The following is a 17,686-nucleotide window of genomic DNA, read 5'->3' as shown; positions in this document are numbered from 1 at the left end:
TGTCAGTGTTTAAATGGTTGAAATTTTACTCTGGATAGTCTCTCATTTTCAGATTTTTAAGAGAAATTTGCTTGAATTATATTGGGGTTTTACGATTGTATTTTAGCTTAAAATGGTACCTAGTTTTCTCAATAGTTTAGAAAAAAACCCAAATATAGGAGATAAAGATCAAGATGAGTGGAAGTCAGTTAAATTGAGGTGGCTGGCTGCCCTGCATGGGCCATGAAACACTGGCTTGCACGGGGCTTGGCCTCACTGCCAGGGGCTGCTCGAGCCCGGCAGCACGTGAACTCACTTTGCCCTTCCTGCCAGCAGCGCATGGGGCTTTCTCACAAAGCATCTTGCTGACATCTTGTCGGTTTTATTTTTTTTAGGTTCCTTAAATACATTCAGAAAGGAAGAAAACACCTATACTCCAATGCACAGCTTTATCTCAGGTCTTCTAGGTTTTGTAAACAGGCTTAATAAAATATCAATTTTTCTCTATTGCTTGCAAATATTTACAAATATAACTCAGAAGCAAAATGAACATTTTCTTTGCTGGAGCCCAACAAACACCAGACATACTGTCCCTACCATATCTCCCAATCTATGTAATGCTTATTAACCTTGGAAAGAGGGAGCGGAGGGGCTGGCAGGGACAAGGAGAGCCAGGTGATCATCTAGCTTGCAATTCCTCTGATGTGTTGGGAGAGTTACATTCAGTGTTTCTGCAGAGACATCTTATGGTATTCAAGGACAAAAATCCAAATGCTCTTTCTCTTGGTTGTGTTATGTTACAAAGAGTAAAGGGAGTCCTGTTTCACAACATCCCTTCTGGACGACAGGAAACTCTTGGTAATTTAATTACTGGTGGACAGGCCAAGTTGCTGAGAGGGTAGAGGACTTGCAAGAGGCAGAGGCATCAAGAGGTTTGATTCCAGCACACATTTGTCTACTCAGTTGGCAGACAGAGTGATTGCAAAACAAATTTTACTGCTATTGGCAACCTTTGTGAGGCCTTGCCTCCACCAGCCACTTAATTTTTACCCCACTTCTGAGACAGAGTTAAAGACTGTGTTATCTTTGGTGGAAGGGATAAGTTTTCATTTAGACTCTGACCTGACTTCTCTTTCTGTTGTGGTGGATGAAAGTCTACAGCGTTCCAGTGATGTAACTGAGTGATTGATGTACACCGATAAGACTCTGACCCATCGCGTAACTGCTGGAAGGCCTAAAGGGAAAAAAAAAAAACTAATAATTGGGAGGGTTTGAGGTTTTTAGGAGCCAGTTGGACAGAGTGGGTAAACAACAACCCAGAGGGGCACAGGCATCCCTCAACCTGTTTTTCAAGATTGGACCCTCAGACAGCACATTCCCATCCTCCTGATAGCTGGATCCTGAGTCTCAGTAGTGGTATTTACAAGAAGAAGATAAGTTGGTTTAACAAAATCAAGAAATAAACAGACAACGTCCCTAATGAAGAGCTGAAATAGAGATGTCTGTGTATACAGAGCATGGCTTTTCAGAAACTGCTCCTTCCCTGGGGATGTTACTTCTGAGCTGCTTCTTGTTATCCAAAGAGAGGAGCAGGAATCCTCACTGGGGCTTATCTTGTTCTGCTGCACTGGATGTTACAACCTTCTTACCTGCAGCTAGTGGATGCAAAATTGCAAGGCCACATTTTTGGGAACAGAACCCAGAGCCTTGGAGGAAGGCCACGCTTTCAAAATCTGTTTCCTCAGTAGCTTCCCCAGTGGCAGGGATGCGGTGCTGGCCGCAGATCAAAGCCCAGCAATTCCTGTGCTGTGCTTGGACCATTCCTCCTGACTGAGGTCACACCACTCTCCTCTTTTCTGTTCAGTTTTGGCAAGATCAATTTTATAAATTACAGGGTGAGATACATCCCCAGTGTGAGAGTGAGGATGGGGAAGGCATGCTGCTGCTCGCCCATTGTGTGGCTGGCAGTAGATGTCACAGCTCACCACCGTGGTGGCATCTCCCCGTGCCCTTGGCTGGCCCTCCCTGGCAACTGTGCCCCACACTGCTGGTATTGACTGTACATGGCTCATTTCAAGCAGCCTCACATCTAATATAAATACAAATGTTGGTTTCTGAATTGCTACCAATTCTTTGTAATTTTACTGGAGTCTTCTAAATAGTATTTTACTTGAATACTAGCTTTTTAAACTGTAGAAAGGAACCCCAAAGCTATTAGTTCCCTTGGCACTGGGAAAACTTCTGTGGAGGTTTCAGTGAAAACAACAAAAGTTTTTATGAGAATTTTCTAAAGGCACATTTCAGTTTCTCAGTGGAAATCCTGATTCCCATATTTTAGCATTAGAGCTGTATTAGGTACATTTGAATTAGTGTTATCTACTTAAAAGATCTTTAGTGCCCTTCAACACTAAAAGGAGGAAATCTCACTTAAGGAATGATGCCCCTCAGCAGAGGATAGGTGATACTCTGGAGGAGCTTGTCTGTCTCTTCTTGTCCTGGAGTTTTGGGGAGCAGAGGCCCAACCTTTGGATGGTTACATTAATCCCATCCAAACTGAGGGCTACAGTATGCTCCACTTGCATGCCTGCAACGTAGAGGGTTAAAATAAATGGTTGTTAAACTACAGGCTGCATAGTGCAATAGACATTAGTGCTGCTTTTAGTCATCAATATAGTGCTATTTAAAGATGACGGATACTTTTAAATCTCCAGATTATTCATATTAAAAGAGTGTTTCTTTTTCGTTTGAGATTTTATGCTATCATGCAGACACTCCATAATTAAATGTATGCTTGACTCCAGTTTAGTAGACATTAATGGGAAACTTACTAAAAACAACTGGAGAAATGTTCCTGTACTTAAACTTCAAAAATATTAATATCAAATTACAGTGATGATATAAACCTGATATGAAATCTCAAAAGGAAATTAAGACTAAATGTTTTGGGGTTTGGAATCATCCAAAATAGTTTGTTCAAACTGTTATTTTTATTACAGTTTTCCTACAGGCAGAGCAACGACCTGTGGTCCACCACCCAACAGGTGGTTTAAAACTAATCATTTTTAAGCACAAAATCTAGCCATCTACAGCATAAAAGAATAGTACCAAAATTGCAAAATCAAAGGCCTTATTATTAGAGAGCACCAGAATTAAAGTAAACACTGGCTTAGTCTTCCTTTAGATGTCTAATATGGCACAGTATTTATGCCATAATCAAATAATATTTTTCCTGTAGGAAAAATCACATACTGGATAGACCACGTTCACTTTGGGAGCAGCTATTCAATATTTCATTTTCTCTTTACTTTTCAATATGTGGCCTAAGGTTTAATCCCAGCTGGGAGGGAGAGGTTTTATAAACTGCAGTCTTGATAATCTGATCTGATCCTGGGTCATTTGCAGAGCAGTCCTAATCTAATTTGTGCACTGAATCAGCATGCTGAAATTTTTTCCTGTGATTTTTTTTGTCTTTAGAATGATTTTTTTTTTCCTATAGTACAAACAGTATCTTCAGATGCAGTGACTGCAGAAGGGAGAACTGCCTGGAGCAGCCAAGTCCCACTGGGTAAATAACCACCTGCACTGGGTATGCCGTTGCTTGAATGCTCGTGGCTAGATCCTGTGTTCATGGGGTGCAGATGAATGCTTATGTTAACTAGATATGGATGGAATTGTACTAGTGACTGAGGATCCCAAAGGTGCCCTTTTTACAGCCACTACCCAGAGCAAAGCTTTCTCCTGTGCAGGAGGATTTCCATTGTTGCAGTATCGCTCTGACATGACTCTTGCCTCTCTTCCATGCTACTGAGTAGGGGCTGAGCTACATGTTACACAACCTACAAAACAAGCTGGAGGTCTATAGCAAAACCAAAATTGGATCAAGTCTTTTGTAACAAGTAAGTGGGACCTTAAATGGAGATGTTGTTTGTACTCATCCCTTTGCTGCTAAGGAGCAGAGAACAAATATTTGTACAACCACCTTCATGAATCCAGTTCACATAAGCCCTCTCCCCTCCCTGCAATAAAAAGCTGCCAAAAAGGTTGGCTCTCCATTAAACTTTGCTGCGGGTGATAAACATGCCTGCCTCCTAAGGCAGTCCTGCACTCAACACCGAACATGGCATGGCAGGAATGAACCAGCCGTTCTGCTCAGCGTGAAGGGCAGATCCTCAGCCGGTCTCGAGAGCTGTGGCTCCAGTGCAGCCAGTGTAAGCCAGGGCTGTTCTCTGGACCTTTATTCTGGCTGATTAGCTGCACAGGTTTACATCCCAGATTCTGATTTTATACTGAAATGTAAAAACACAAGCCAAGAAGTTTAGAGTCTCTGTTTCAGTCACAATTTACTCACTACAACTAGGGTTTGATGGAAGAGGGATGGAGAACAGCATCATGAAAACACCAGCTCTGCTTATTGCCACTTCAGTCATAGCACCTGTGAAGAACTGAGCAGCCCCTGTGGGACTGCATCCCAGTCATCTGCTACTGGTTTTGAAGCTTTATGAGGATGGGCCCCTAGCAGTGGTTCCCACCCTGACCCCTCCTCAAATGCTGTGCACGCAGCTGCTGAAAAAGGGCTCGTCACAGCCTGGGCTATGGTGTGTCTACACCAACTGGAAATTTTTGCATGTTCAGGAGAGTTCCTAGCTTGGAGGGGAAGGGGACAATGCCCATCCTTCCTTCAATGTTCACACAGAGGAGGTGACAAAGCTGGTTTTTTTTGCTGTCAAAAATGGGCATGATAGCAGGGGATGTAGCCTGAGCTTGAGCTAAGCATGCGGGAATGCAGGCAGCCACTCTGCATGCCTGCCCTGGGGAGCTCTGCCAGCTCACCTCCAGCCCTAACCTCACATAGCCCCTGTTATTCCAGCTTCTAAGGCCAGCTCCGAGCAGCAGCTTTGTCCTCAGCACAGGAGAATGGTTTGTTTTGACGGCAGGATAATTAATGTGCCTCAGCTCCATAGCTGTAAAATCCCTGGGGAGACAAGGCATGTATAATTTTTACTGCGCCACAGCTAGGTGAGCGTAACATAATATTCCTTCTCAGGGATGACCATGTTTAGCTACCTGACTGTAAAAACTGCAGCTGTTTTCCTCATTTTGTAGTGGCAAAGCTTGTATCTATTAACCATCCCACTTGGAAAAATGACATCCAGCTCTCCAGAGAGGCCAGTCAGAAACTGACAACTATGGCAAACTTTTTTTGACATGATCAAGGAAAATGCAGTCACTTTTCTTATTCTGGGACTTCAGGCAGCACTGAAGGAGTGAGCCCTGTTTCCTGCTGCCTTCCAGGTGAGGTAGTGAAGGTCTTCTTTTTTGTTATTAGAAATGAGCTAAACCCAGTGTAGGCTAAAGTCATCCTTAATGAAAGAACCCCTTGGCTAATGTGCAGAGCAATCCTGTCCTGGTGCAGCATCATTGCAAGACTCCCATTGTGACTTAAGGTGTCAGGGAATTTATATATAAAATTAATTCATCCCTTCATATACCAACGTCCACATTTACATATGGCTACTCCATCCAGATTTTACCCTGATTTCATAAAAAATAATCACTGTCTTTTTCTCTTTGGCTCTCCTTGTAATTGAATTGTTCAGTCCTGGTTTGAGAGTGCTCAGCACTAATGTTGGATAAATGCACGGAAGCAGCAGCAAGGGAAGGTTTACTGACACTTCTCCCATATTTCAGTAGGGTTTATTTTTTGTTCACTTCACCATTATTTGTGCTAATAAACTGCAAATATAAGTATAGAGCCATACAGTTTTGTATGTGTATTTGATGTTGATAGAATAAATTATCTTTCCTACAGATTCTCCATTATGTATCAGCTTTCATTATGAGAAGGGAACATTTGCCATTAAAGCCCTTTGCAAACATGTCCAAGCTTTCTGAGTTGCTACTAAATAAATATGTATGCAAGATAGCATGTGTGTATTACTACAAAAGATTATTATTTACACAACATCCAAACCCATACAAATTCTAATGTATAGTTCACACATCAAAGATTTTCTAAGACACTGAGCTGCAGAGAGTCTTCTATACAGTTGTGCTCATACCATCTCCAGGACTAGAAACCCAGACATACAGTAGAGACCAAACCTGTGTTCTTCCCACTGAACATTAAGCATCCAAATGAAGTGCCTCGTCACCTTCATCTTTCTCTCAGAAGAAACAAAATCCAGCTAAGATCCGAATTTCCTCTGGAGGTACCCATCCCTCTCCCTTGGCTGTGAAAGCAGACTGGATTTCTAATCAGACAGTCAGGTTGGTAAAAGAGAGGAGGAGTGTTTCTATAACCATGAGCTTGGGCTTAAAATCTGACTGACCCCATAACAGTAGTTCTGGAAGAAATCTCCTAACAAAAAAGGTAAAATAAGGAAAATTTTCAATTCCCTGAAAGGTAACAAGATGCCTTGACAGTTTTGAAACTATTTGGTAAAAAAAAAAAAACCATCCAGCTGAGTTTTTTCAACTGCTAACAAATATTTTGTTTTCCTTTACAAGCTCCTGCAGCCAGTGGCTACATAGTCACAAACCATCATTCTTAGAAAAGCAGCAGTTGCCTGGCCCTGAAGCAGAAGTCACGTCCCAGACAGTGTGAGCACGGGACTGCAGAGCGGCAGCACTTCCAGGTGCTGGGCTCCATCTCCACATCACCCGCAGCTCATCCCTGCACGTGGGCACAGTTCAGAGCAGCTCCAGGGACCCCTCCTCCCACCCTCAGGAAAGAGGAAAGCCCTGAGATCAGCATCTCCTGACCTTGTTATGTTCTTACTGTCATTTAGTGTGTTTTCTTCCATTTTGCTTGTATGATTACATTGTCAGTTAGATGCAGCTCCTGGAAGCCTTGCAAAGATGTATATATGCTGCAAACATGTATGAGTGTGTTTATCTATATGTATATACGTACACACACAGACAGGTGACCCATGGTTTGCCATCTAGATTTGACTGCAGAAGTGACAGAGAGAGGAACAAAGACGGGTAATTTATATCAGCTGAAGATCTGGTCTGTATGTTGCAACTAACCTCACACAAAGTAAACATGGCCTTGCATCATAAACCATAGGCTGGAGCCAAGAAATAGCTGAGCTGGAGAAGTCACATAATAAGGAGAGCACAAGCCTGTTCAGGTAAGAGTGCTCTGTATCTAAAAACACGTCCTGACATATTCGCAAGAGGAGACTAGGTATTTTTGAAGCTGATTTTTTTTCTTGCAACTCCCCAATCCTCTGAGCTCATTAAAATGAAGACACTCTAATTTCCAGGAGTCACCAAGAGAGAAAGGTCAAGGAAGGACTTCTTTGTAATGTCGATTCTCAAATTCCAGTGAGAACAGCAGCAGGGTTTTCATTAAGCCACTGTTGAACGATAAATTACTGCATTGTCAAAAGAAAGTGGGACTGCTATTACCTTCTATGCAAAAGGTAGTGAAAGAAAAGACCTGATGATTTATAGCTTGAGTACAAGTCTGCCTTCTGTGATGCTCAGGTCATTGTAGAGGTCTGCCAGAAATGAGATCTCTGGTCGACAAAAACAAGGGTCTTGTTACAAGCAGCTGGCTCTGGCTGGGTAAGGAGCAGCCAATGCTGCTATATCAGCAACATTACACATCCCCTCTGCATGGGAGGTTTTGAGGGGGGTTATATCCATAGGACCCCAGTTTTGAAGGTACAACACTACTCAGAGAATGAGGTGCTTTGCCAAATACTAAAGTCCTCAAAAGAAGCTATTTTTGTTATTGCAGCTTTAAATAATGCAAGAAAGCCCTGGGAACCCAGAGAAATCTTTGCTGAACAGGCCACCCAGTCTGTTAGGGAGGGACTAAGGTTTTAAGTCCAGAGCTGTTGCTTGCCACTTTGTATTTCATGGGCAGATGTCAGAGGAAGACAGTCAGATTGGACAAATTCTTTTATTTCAAATTGAAACAAATATTTTCATTCATCCCATCTCCACTGGAAAAATGCTGTCTGTCCACTATGAAGCACCCTGGCTGATGACTAAGAAAAAGTATTGCTCGAGGCCCTCAAACAGAAAACAAAATGAAGTGCTGTGTCTTCCAGGTGCATGCTCTAATGACATGGTTTTAGGGTGTTCATAACTGTAACTGTCTTTGCTTCTCAGGAAAGCTTTCCTCAAATCCATGGGTTGGGTCTGAGGACCAAGACACTGTCTTTTAACAGTTAATTAGTTGGAGCAATTAGTGGTCATGTTGTTGTGCAAAGAGCAACAAAGGGAGCATGAAAACTGACAACCAGAAAGCTGCTCAACCTGAAATGGATGGCAGAAACACTCAGGCAGCACATCCAGCAGCCAAATTGTGTCTTGACACAGGCTCTGAAGCACAGCAGCCAAATGTTAATCGTGGTTGTACCCATGCAAATTTGAACCTTCTCTCCTGCATTGCACTTGCACTCATGTCACCCCTGGGTATTTCCACTGAAATCCCATTGAATTACCTCGAGTAACCTCCTGCCCACAGCCGAGAAAGGGAGAGCAGAGCCCAGCCCGCCGGCTTTGGACCCAGTCCAGGTTCATGCTCGAGTCCCACGCAGCAGAGTTTGGCCCCTGCAAATCCAAAAACTGAAGCATGGAAAGAGCAATGATTTGTGGGGAGACACAAAGTGCACACGGTGGGCTCTATCTGTATCCCACAATGTGTTTTTTGGCAAGATGATGCTTAGGACAGTAGTTGCTTTATGCAATTGACTGTCAAATCATCTGTCCTGTCTTATGAGCTTCTGGAGTAGAGAAAGAGGGTGATCTGAGGTGAGATGAAGAATGAGAATCAAGCTGGGGTGACTTCTGTATTGAATTCAATATACTGTAATACAGGGTTAAAATAGAAGCACCTGCAATCTTTATACAACAACCTGTAATTACGTGCACAAAGACATAAGTCTCTGCATGTGTAGGTGTATGCATTATACATTAATATGGGTATAACAACCAAAAAGCCTGATATAGTTGCTTTACTTTCTATATTTTTTTAATTATTAAGAGATATGCATTATGATTGTTTCAATCTTTTAAATCCATGGCAAAACATTAAAGCATTTTCTGATTTAGCCACATGCCCCTTGCAGGAGCCTGTGCCATGCCAACAGCCAAGGCTGTACGTACAAACCTATTTCTCTCTCTCAAGTGTGGCAGCCTTGCCCTGCTCCAGTCATCTTGGGCACTTGCTGTCCCCACCCCAGGGTAAAGTCATGATCAGGCACACTGCGAGTTTTAAGCCTAAAGTGCCCCTTTGAACTCAAAGCTTATCTGAGCCCTCACTGCCTTCTGGCAGGTTATCCTGTGAGTTCGAGACAGACGTGATCTGGCTGATAGAGGTTTATCTGTTAAGACAGAAAAGCTGGTGCCCTGTAGGAGCAGAGCTAATCTGACGGGGTAGTACTTAAATCAACTGAGAGAGGTAAAATGCTTCTGACCCAAGAGGATGCTTTCAAGCCCTGTGCTGAACAGGATGCGGTGACAGGAAGCTGCCCCACACTTGCAGCATCGTTACGTGCTGCTCCAACTCAGAGCCGTGCTGCTGGCAGCACATGTCCCACCTGGCCTGGCTCAGGACATGTGTTGCTGCAATCCTAGTGAGGTTCAGGTGCTCCTTCTGCGGGGTCTGGCCTCTGAGCATGTGCAGGTGGCTGCTGAGACCCAGCTTTCACTCCACCTGTCTTGCGCAGGGTACAAAGTACCTGGAGATCAAAGGGTGCTCTCTGCATCCCAGGCAGGTGAGAGTGCTGCTGTACACCTGCCTGGAAAGCAGGTAATAGCAAAAAGCTGGACCTGGTCCAGTCCAGGTAAGAGCAAGACTTTGATAAGTGTAGAAACAAAGAGAGGTGCTTCACCTTTGTGTGATGAGGGCACAGCCAGCCTGGCCTTAAGCCATTTTCCTTCATCCTTTTCAACCAGTAAGTATACCTTGACTTCTGCTCTAGAAAAAGGAAAATCATCTGGCTTCTCTAATGTCTGTTACTCTAGGTTACCCTGTGCACTTCCCAGCAGAGAGGGCACAGAAAAACTGTGGTCACAACCCGCCTCCTCCCAAGCAGCTGTTAAACAAAACAGGAAACAGCGGCCCTACAGCGTGACCGCGCTTTGAAGCTCTGCCCTGTGGGACAGGCCTCTGTAACCTTTGGGGGAAGCTTTAACAGGCACCATTCAGCCCCACTGGTGCTGGAACCTTTCTTTGCCCTCTTGCCACAAGCACTGCTGCCCGCTCCTCTCTGATGCTATACACCAAGCTGGGGGATCCTCTCTTCCACTGCCTGTTAGCAGAGCAAATAGGCAGTGAAATAAAACCACGTACTCACCTTAAGCAGATGAAGTAGGCAAAGCACTTTCTGTCTGCAAAAGGGAGAGAGCAGCGAGTCCATCTGCAAAACTGTTTCCCATTAACCAGGCCACAATAGTATCTTACATCCTCCTAATGGTAGTTTAACTGTCACCCCAAGAAGCAGATGGACTTTTGTAATATTGACAACACAAGAGGAGGGAAGCCCCAGGATCTGTCACATTGCAAAGCTGGCAAGGCAAAATTAGTTGGAGGGATAGAAAAAGGGTCCTTGTCCCTTCAACTCTATAAAGGCAATAACAAGAGAGTAGCATGTGTCCTCTAAGGCCAAACAACCCTGCCAAGACAGTTGCAAAAAACACACAGACTTGACAATGATGAGCCATATCTTCTCTTGCAGTTACAGCTTAAAGCTCCCACTTGTCCAAGCAGTTCTCTAATCTCTACCACAGCAAATTGGCAAAAACCTCTATCCCACCAAGGAATACAAGCACCATGTTTTGTAAATATGTGTCCCAAGGATATGGAGTTAACACTTCACAATTATTTTTTCCATGCCAGAATGAGTTAAGGTAGAGTCTCTGTCCTGGCTTCGAATTTCCTGGCTTTCCCCTGTCTGCGTCACGACATAATTCTTTCCAGCCAGCCTTTTCCTCAGATGTTCAGAGTTAGCATTGGGCTCACTGCCAGTTCTCCTTCCCAAAACAAACAGAGAGCCTCCTGATGCCAAAGATTTGCCTTCTATTCAATACCCCAGGGACAAACCACTTGGCTTTACAAGCGCTGCCCCGATTTTCAATTCTGCAGATGTATATAAATAAAAATGCAGCTTTATAGAGCCTTGTCTGCATGAGAAAAGACTTGATGGTGCGTCCCTACAAGCTGTCTCTCTCCATCAACTGTAAATAGAGGTTCAATTAATTAAGGAGGTTATTTGCCAAGTTAATATACATAGTTTCAAGCAAGCAAAATAAGGCTTATTGTCAAACTACTTTTTCCTGGTGTAATCATGTCTGCATCAGAGATTTTGCTAGTAATAAAAATACCCACTCATTATTAACCAGCCTGGTTCCAGTGTAAACCTGGTCTAAAACTAATGCCCTGAAAAGTGATAAAATACTATTCCCGTCTCAGTAAAAAGCTCTTCTTTCCCTTTGGTGTCCCTGGGTTCACATCTTATCTGCCATTGTAACCTGTGTGCTTTGCCTGGAGGGCAGAGTTGTTGGTGGCTGATGAGAAATGATTCAATGGAAACACTGCTGCAAGCCCTGTATGTAGCAAACCACATCCCTGCACTGGTCCAAGCAGGGAACCAACTGGAATTCAGATAGATCCTTTCTCTCTGATAAGGGATGTGTCCTTTAGGCTCAGGACAGGTGAAGTGTCCTCTAGCAAGCCAAGGCTGCTGCCATCTTCTTCTCTTTTGGAAGGAAAACAAGTAGGTTTCTTTTTGAGAAAACAAGTATGTGGCTTATGTCAAGTCTGTGCTTAATATGCTCCTGAGAGGGGAAGAACATGCAGAGAATAGGAAAGAAATCACCTGTAATAAGTGCTATTAATATATTTCCATCAAGTACTGTCCTTTTTATTGTTGTTGCTGAGGGTAAGTGGTACAGTGGCTATACCAAATGTACATGTCACATTCAGGCATTAAATCAAGTGCTGCTACTCACAGATATTTTTTTCAATCCACCTTTATGCTTATCAGATTTGATTTGTGAATTCCCAGTTTCCAGCAATAAACTTGATGCAACTCACATGAATCACTCAGAACTTCAGGGGCTCTCTTGTGTCATTTGAAGAAAGCATAGGTGGGCGGTTGTGCCTGACTCCTGCCTCCCCTCACCTTTTCTGAAAGGTTTAGACCTAGAATTGGCCTGAATTTGTATATTTATTTTATTTAAAAGAAGTGGTTGGACCAAAAAAGGAACATGAAAAATATTACCTAATGAAGTTATACAAAAATATTGATGATTTAGGCAATATCATTTATATAAATAGAGATGCATGCTAAGCCTGTGTTACTTGCTCATGCTGTAGACAATAGCAGTTAAGTTCATGTATTTTTAGGGTAATGAAGAGCTATGCTGTGTGCCCAACAAGTTTCAATACTGAGGGAGTGTGAAATGTGGCTTAAACAATACATCCAAGTCTCCTATGTACTCAGAAAGAGACACAGATATATAATCATTCATAATTAACGATATCTCTGTAGCACTGCCCGTGAAAGGATCTCATGTTCCTTCATAAATATTAATTAAATCGATCCAACAGCCCGGTTGCATAACAATTATTACTGCCATTAACAGATGGAGAAACTAGGGCACAGTTTCATTGCCCACACAGAGCATCTGCTGTGTATCTGGGAAGAGACTGACCCATCCACAGCCTGGGTTGAGTGATCAGATGCTGGATTTGGATGCCTTGTGACAAGTATCTACCTCCAAATACTGCACCCGGATTGTCACTTTAAGGTGGAAATGCCTCTTCAAAAGGTTAATGTCAAACAGTGTCATTATTAGAGAGGGAAACTAAGCAGCGGTGTCTCCAAGGAAACCAGCACACTTGAGAAGGAGGGAGTGAGGAGACAAAACCAGGAGTTGGAACAGAAGCTAGAGATGGCAGCCATTCCAATTTTTCCATTTTTTAATATTTCTGGTATGATTTTCTCTTGTTAAGTTAGATAGCCTTCTGCTGTGGAAGTCAGAAAAATTTATTTATAAACAATTAATTTAGCTTTCTGTCACTCAAGCATGAAGCACCAGATCTCTATCTCAGAGTCCTGACAGCTGCCCCAGGAGTCCATCTGCTTTCCTCCTGGGCAGCAGCAACCACCAGCAGACTCCAGCCTACATTCCCCTATCCTTCACACCTTCCTCATGTGCGTATCCTCACTACGGCTCTGTCTGTCATTTTATCCACTGAAATGCAGCTATTTTGGTTACAGGCTACAGGAGTCCCTTAGGGACATCAGCAGTACACATGCATTTGCTTTTAACACCCAAACCCTACATGACGGGACAGATTCAGCACAGGGAGTCAAGCACTTGGGAGAGTCAAAAAGTCATTTGGACTGGAGTAGGACCAGGAGACACAGGTCAATGCTTTGCCTTATAAAAAGTAGAAAGGTAGGTTGAGAGACTTGGGCTTGCAGTTTTTAATCCATCTAAAAGATGGCATGCCGGGCTGAAGGGCTCCCCTACGCATGGAGTAGTATTAGCTCATGGCTGGAAGAACAGTATTTCCAGTTAAAGGCCCAATATCAATTCTTATATCTTGTCATTCCCACAAAAGAACCAACATTATGCAAGCTGAAGATCTGATAACACTAGGTGATGCAGTTCTAGGCAGTAAAAACTATTCTTAAGTTCTTCATACAGCCAAAGGGTTTGACTTGGACATATTACTGTGTTTCTATACTCATGGGAAGGAATTCTCCCTTGTGAATATGGGTTCATCTGTCTGGACTAATCCCCTACTCATATGTAGTGGCTTATTAGGGATTTAAAAAAAAAAATCTGAGGGTTTAGACAGTGTATTTACAGTGGAACAGGCTCACATGAAGGAATTATTTTCAGTGAATTTAATGACATGTTTAACTTGAATTAATGTTGGAGAAGTCTAGAAATCTGGGGTTCTTTTTATGTTGTTTCTGAGAAAACCCTTTAATAAAGGCTTTACAGAAGCAGTAATATGTAACTTTAAAAGGGTACTAAAGCCAACTGAAAGTGAGCCAGTGCAGACTGAATTCCTGCTTCCTGCAGAATAGTAATAAATCCTTCCACCACTACTCCGTTCCCTTCAAACTACAGAGCTATAGATCTGTACCACCACTCTACAGATCTATACCGTCACCATGACCGTAGCTCGCCCAGCGCAAGTGTCTGAAGGCTCTATGTCCGTGGTTTCCCCAGATTTACACATTTTGTTCATTGACTTCGCTCCACCCACTCCGGCCATTTTTTGTTGGAGTATATTTTATTTTGTTTTCTTTGAACCTACTAGAGTTAGTTCATAGAGTGAAACTCAAGTGCAGCCCCTGCATGCCAGTTTTGTAGTAAACCCCTTATGAACTGCACAAACATCTAAGAAGAAGAGAGAAGTCTCAGTGCAGAGGTCAGAGGAGCAGAGAAAATTAATGCAGAGCAGAGACATGTGGAGCCAAGTGCAGCAGGAACGTGAGCTGCCCAAGGATGCCCCATAAGCCAAGAGCAGAACTGGGAACGGAGCATATCTCCTAAATTCTTATCTATCCACTCAACGCTCTCCAACTCATATTGCTTCTGAATAAACATTAACAGAATTTTTACCAACATCTTATTCATTTGCAGATGTCACGTACTTGAAAACAGTATTTCTATGCTAGATATCCAGGCCTTAAAATATTACGTAATCCTCAAGGCAAAACACACGTCTACGTAGGTGTTGTGAAGTTTAAGCAAGGCATGAAACCACGATCAACTGAACAGTGATGGAAGAGCCAGATACAGAGTAAGTGCAGAGAGCTAGGCGAGTGCTGTTTGACTGCAGCTGTAGATCTCAACAGTGTAACATCCCCGCGCTTTCCCGTGCTGCCAGCTGTGGACCAGAGCTTGCAAGACGCTGCAGGTCTCTCAAAGGGATAGCTCAGTCTCTGCAGCACTCCCCCGCTCGGCTCAGTTTGGTATAGCTATCAGCAAAGCCGGGTTTCAAGATGCTTTTTATACCGTGTGAATTCCAGAAAGGGACACGGCACAATTTAGGGAAAATAGCTGCACTGCCCATTTTCTCAGTGACGCGAAGGACATGGCAGAGGACTGAAAGCACTCGAGGGAATGCAGCTCCAAGGGTGATTTCCTGCAGGCTTGGCCTGATAAAAGCCCATTTGCATGCATTAATCCTGCAACAGTCATGAAGTAAAGCATGGTGGCAGAGACATCCACAAAGCAGTAATTTCACATGCAGTGACTTCATTACTTTCAATTCTTTATACATACCCAAGGGCTCTTTCACTGCTTTAGTACACCAATAATATTCTAGAATAGACAAAACTAAAAAAGTCATTTTATTCCCATTGGGAAGGCAAAGTCCTGATGCACTTAAGTCTCTCATTTTCTGGAAGGGAATTTTACCCACTGTTTAGAAATATAATCAGGAGGAAAGTGTCATTTGCTGCTTTTACCTCCACATTTCAGGGCAAAGTCCACTAACTCCATCACAACTGATAAATTTCCATACAAGCGAACATTTTGCCCCTAGAAACTGCTCCCCTGTCTGCAGCCTCTCCAGTCACCGCCTGCGACACTACAGCCCATCTTCCTAAAGCTTAAGCAAGAAAACTTGACCACACCAAAATTAATAACTTTTTCACTGAGTTTCAAGGAGCCAAGACTCTGTGGTTGGTGTACACAAAAGGGCTGCTGTCAGAAAAAACTGTGTACCTGGAGAATTTGAGCTATCTAAAAGTATTTATTAACATAGCCTTGCAAGTCTCTATCTCTGCATGTATTACATAAACAAGTGTAGTGGCAAAGATACAGCAGGCATGTCATGGTATCATTACATTATTTGCATGGCCTTTGCCAAAGAACTGCAGAGCTTTTCTGTTGGCATTGTGGCATTTTATATGACATCTCACCATCAACAAAGAAAACAGCTGTGCCACAATCTTTGTGATATTTCTGAGCTCCTTTTAGTCCTTCCAAGGTCTTCTTAGCAAAGATTTCTGTTCTCTAACATCAAGGATCCCTTATCACCAAGAAGGCTCCTAGCATGTCAGATGATATATGAACACACAAAAAGCTTTAAAGGACTTACAAGCTGAAGATAAGGCAGATGGGAGAGCACAAGGAAAGGTAACACTGGCCTGTGTGGATGACAGTGGCCATAACATACCAGCACCTTAGTCATTGTCAAGTTTTGCCAAAGCAGCTCTAACTTGCAGTTAACTAATTGCAATTTTTCAGTGCTAAATAACCAAAACAAGACATTCAACATAATTATTTCAGTATATGTGGCAGAGGATCATGCCACCAACTTCTGACTTATTACCAGTTTCATCACATTAAGGGTTTTACTTAAGCCCCCACCTCTCAGGAGTCTTCCTTCCATTTCCAGCTTCCTTCCCAAACAAGGCATTATCTGTAACTCACAGGGGTGCAAAGGACAGCTTGAAAATGAAACCTGGGTTCACCCTCAAGAATTTAGAAACCAAAAGAAAAACCACTAACAATTCTGACTGCTTTTTTAAAAGATACAGATAAATAAAAAGATACTCGGTATCTCAGGATTTCTTTGCCAGTGCCAGGATGCTCTGCTGGCTGGTAGACAAACCAGCATTTTGGGGGATGTAGCACAGGCGGCTGGTCACTACCCACTGGAGTACAAACCATGCAATCGAGCTGACAGCTTTGTTCAACTGTGGTTTGAATCCTCTGCAGTTTGTATCTGTAAGTATTCAAAATACTGTCTTGAAGGCATTAGGACCATTGCATCCAGTGAGTCATCCATGACACCTCACTTAGACAGGTAATAAATCTTACTATGTTTACTAAAGCTTTCTATAGCTGTGGGTACTTTGCATTAAGATGATGTAAAAGCTCATATGGGACAGACACCTGCAACAATGTGGGTCCAGTGCTATTTTTCCCTTAATAACCTGTTAAAATCCACCAGTTAAAGAGCACCTTACACAGTAGCTTAGGTACTATCTAGAGGGACACAGTAACCTGATGTTAACCATCCCATCTTAGGACTTCAGAAAACAGATTTCAGTTTTTTGCTCAATCATGGACACTTCTGGGTAGAACAAACCAACCTAAGCCACAAATTCCCTGTGGCCAAATTAGTTTTAAAAGTTGGTTTGGCCATCAGTGACAAAGTGTCTCTGCCAGCATGGAACACAGCAGGGACCAACCTGGGCAGTGTCTCTCCAGGTTCTCAGGTGAGTTTTGCAGCCCAGGCTGATGGGAACAGAGCAGGACCTGAGCTGACTGCGCTCCGGAACAGCTACAGAACACTTCAGCCACTTCTGTGGCTACAAGATCAACATCTCCCTTGTCTCTGTCCCTTTGTGCTTCACCTGGAGGACAAAGAAAACATTTCCCTTCCCTTCAAGAGACATGAGCTTAAGTCTATCAAGCACCAAGAGGGAGAAAACCAGCAAGATGCAGGAGAAACTTGTTAGCCAAAAACGTCTTTAGCTTATAGCTCCCAAATTATGGGAAGAATAACAGGAGCTGATGCAGATAATGTTAGATTTACCGGAGATACCATAACAGCCTTCATGTGGCTCAGCTGGAATATGATACAGCTGAAGGAAGACTCGGGGGCAAGGTCAGACACGTGGAGATGCACATCGAAAGCCAGGACATAGGTCACACTTGCTGCAGAGGGTCAGAAATTCCTGTTTCAGTGGGGCAGACGGCG

At 43.2% G+C, this 17,686-nt stretch overlaps 1 protein-coding gene across 2 annotated transcripts in view; it reads right to left on the bottom strand.

Annotated features, from left to right (window-relative positions):
- MMD (monocyte to macrophage differentiation associated) overlaps positions 1 to 17,686 on the bottom strand; it is a 44,923-nt gene that overhangs the window by 26,454 nt on the left and 783 nt on the right. The window contains exon 1 of one of the 2 annotated variants that reach the window (XM_033002482.2): positions 1,102 to 1,201. The exons of the other annotated variant lie outside the window; for it this stretch is intronic. The gene's annotated coding sequence lies outside the window, so the exon portion shown is untranslated. Of the gene's footprint in view, positions 1 to 1,101; positions 1,202 to 17,686 lie in introns of those variants that run through there. 2 annotated transcript variants of the gene reach the window in all.

Source organism: Tyto alba, unplaced genomic scaffold (assembly GCF_018691265.1).
Source record: "Tyto alba isolate M040663 unplaced genomic scaffold, T.alba_DEE_v4.0 Super-Scaffold_39, whole genome shotgun sequence".
NCBI lineage: Eukaryota > Metazoa > Chordata > Aves > Strigiformes > Tytonidae > Tyto > Tyto alba.
The sequence above is the reverse complement of the archived record's forward strand: the minus strand, read 5'-3'. Positions and strand labels throughout refer to the sequence as shown.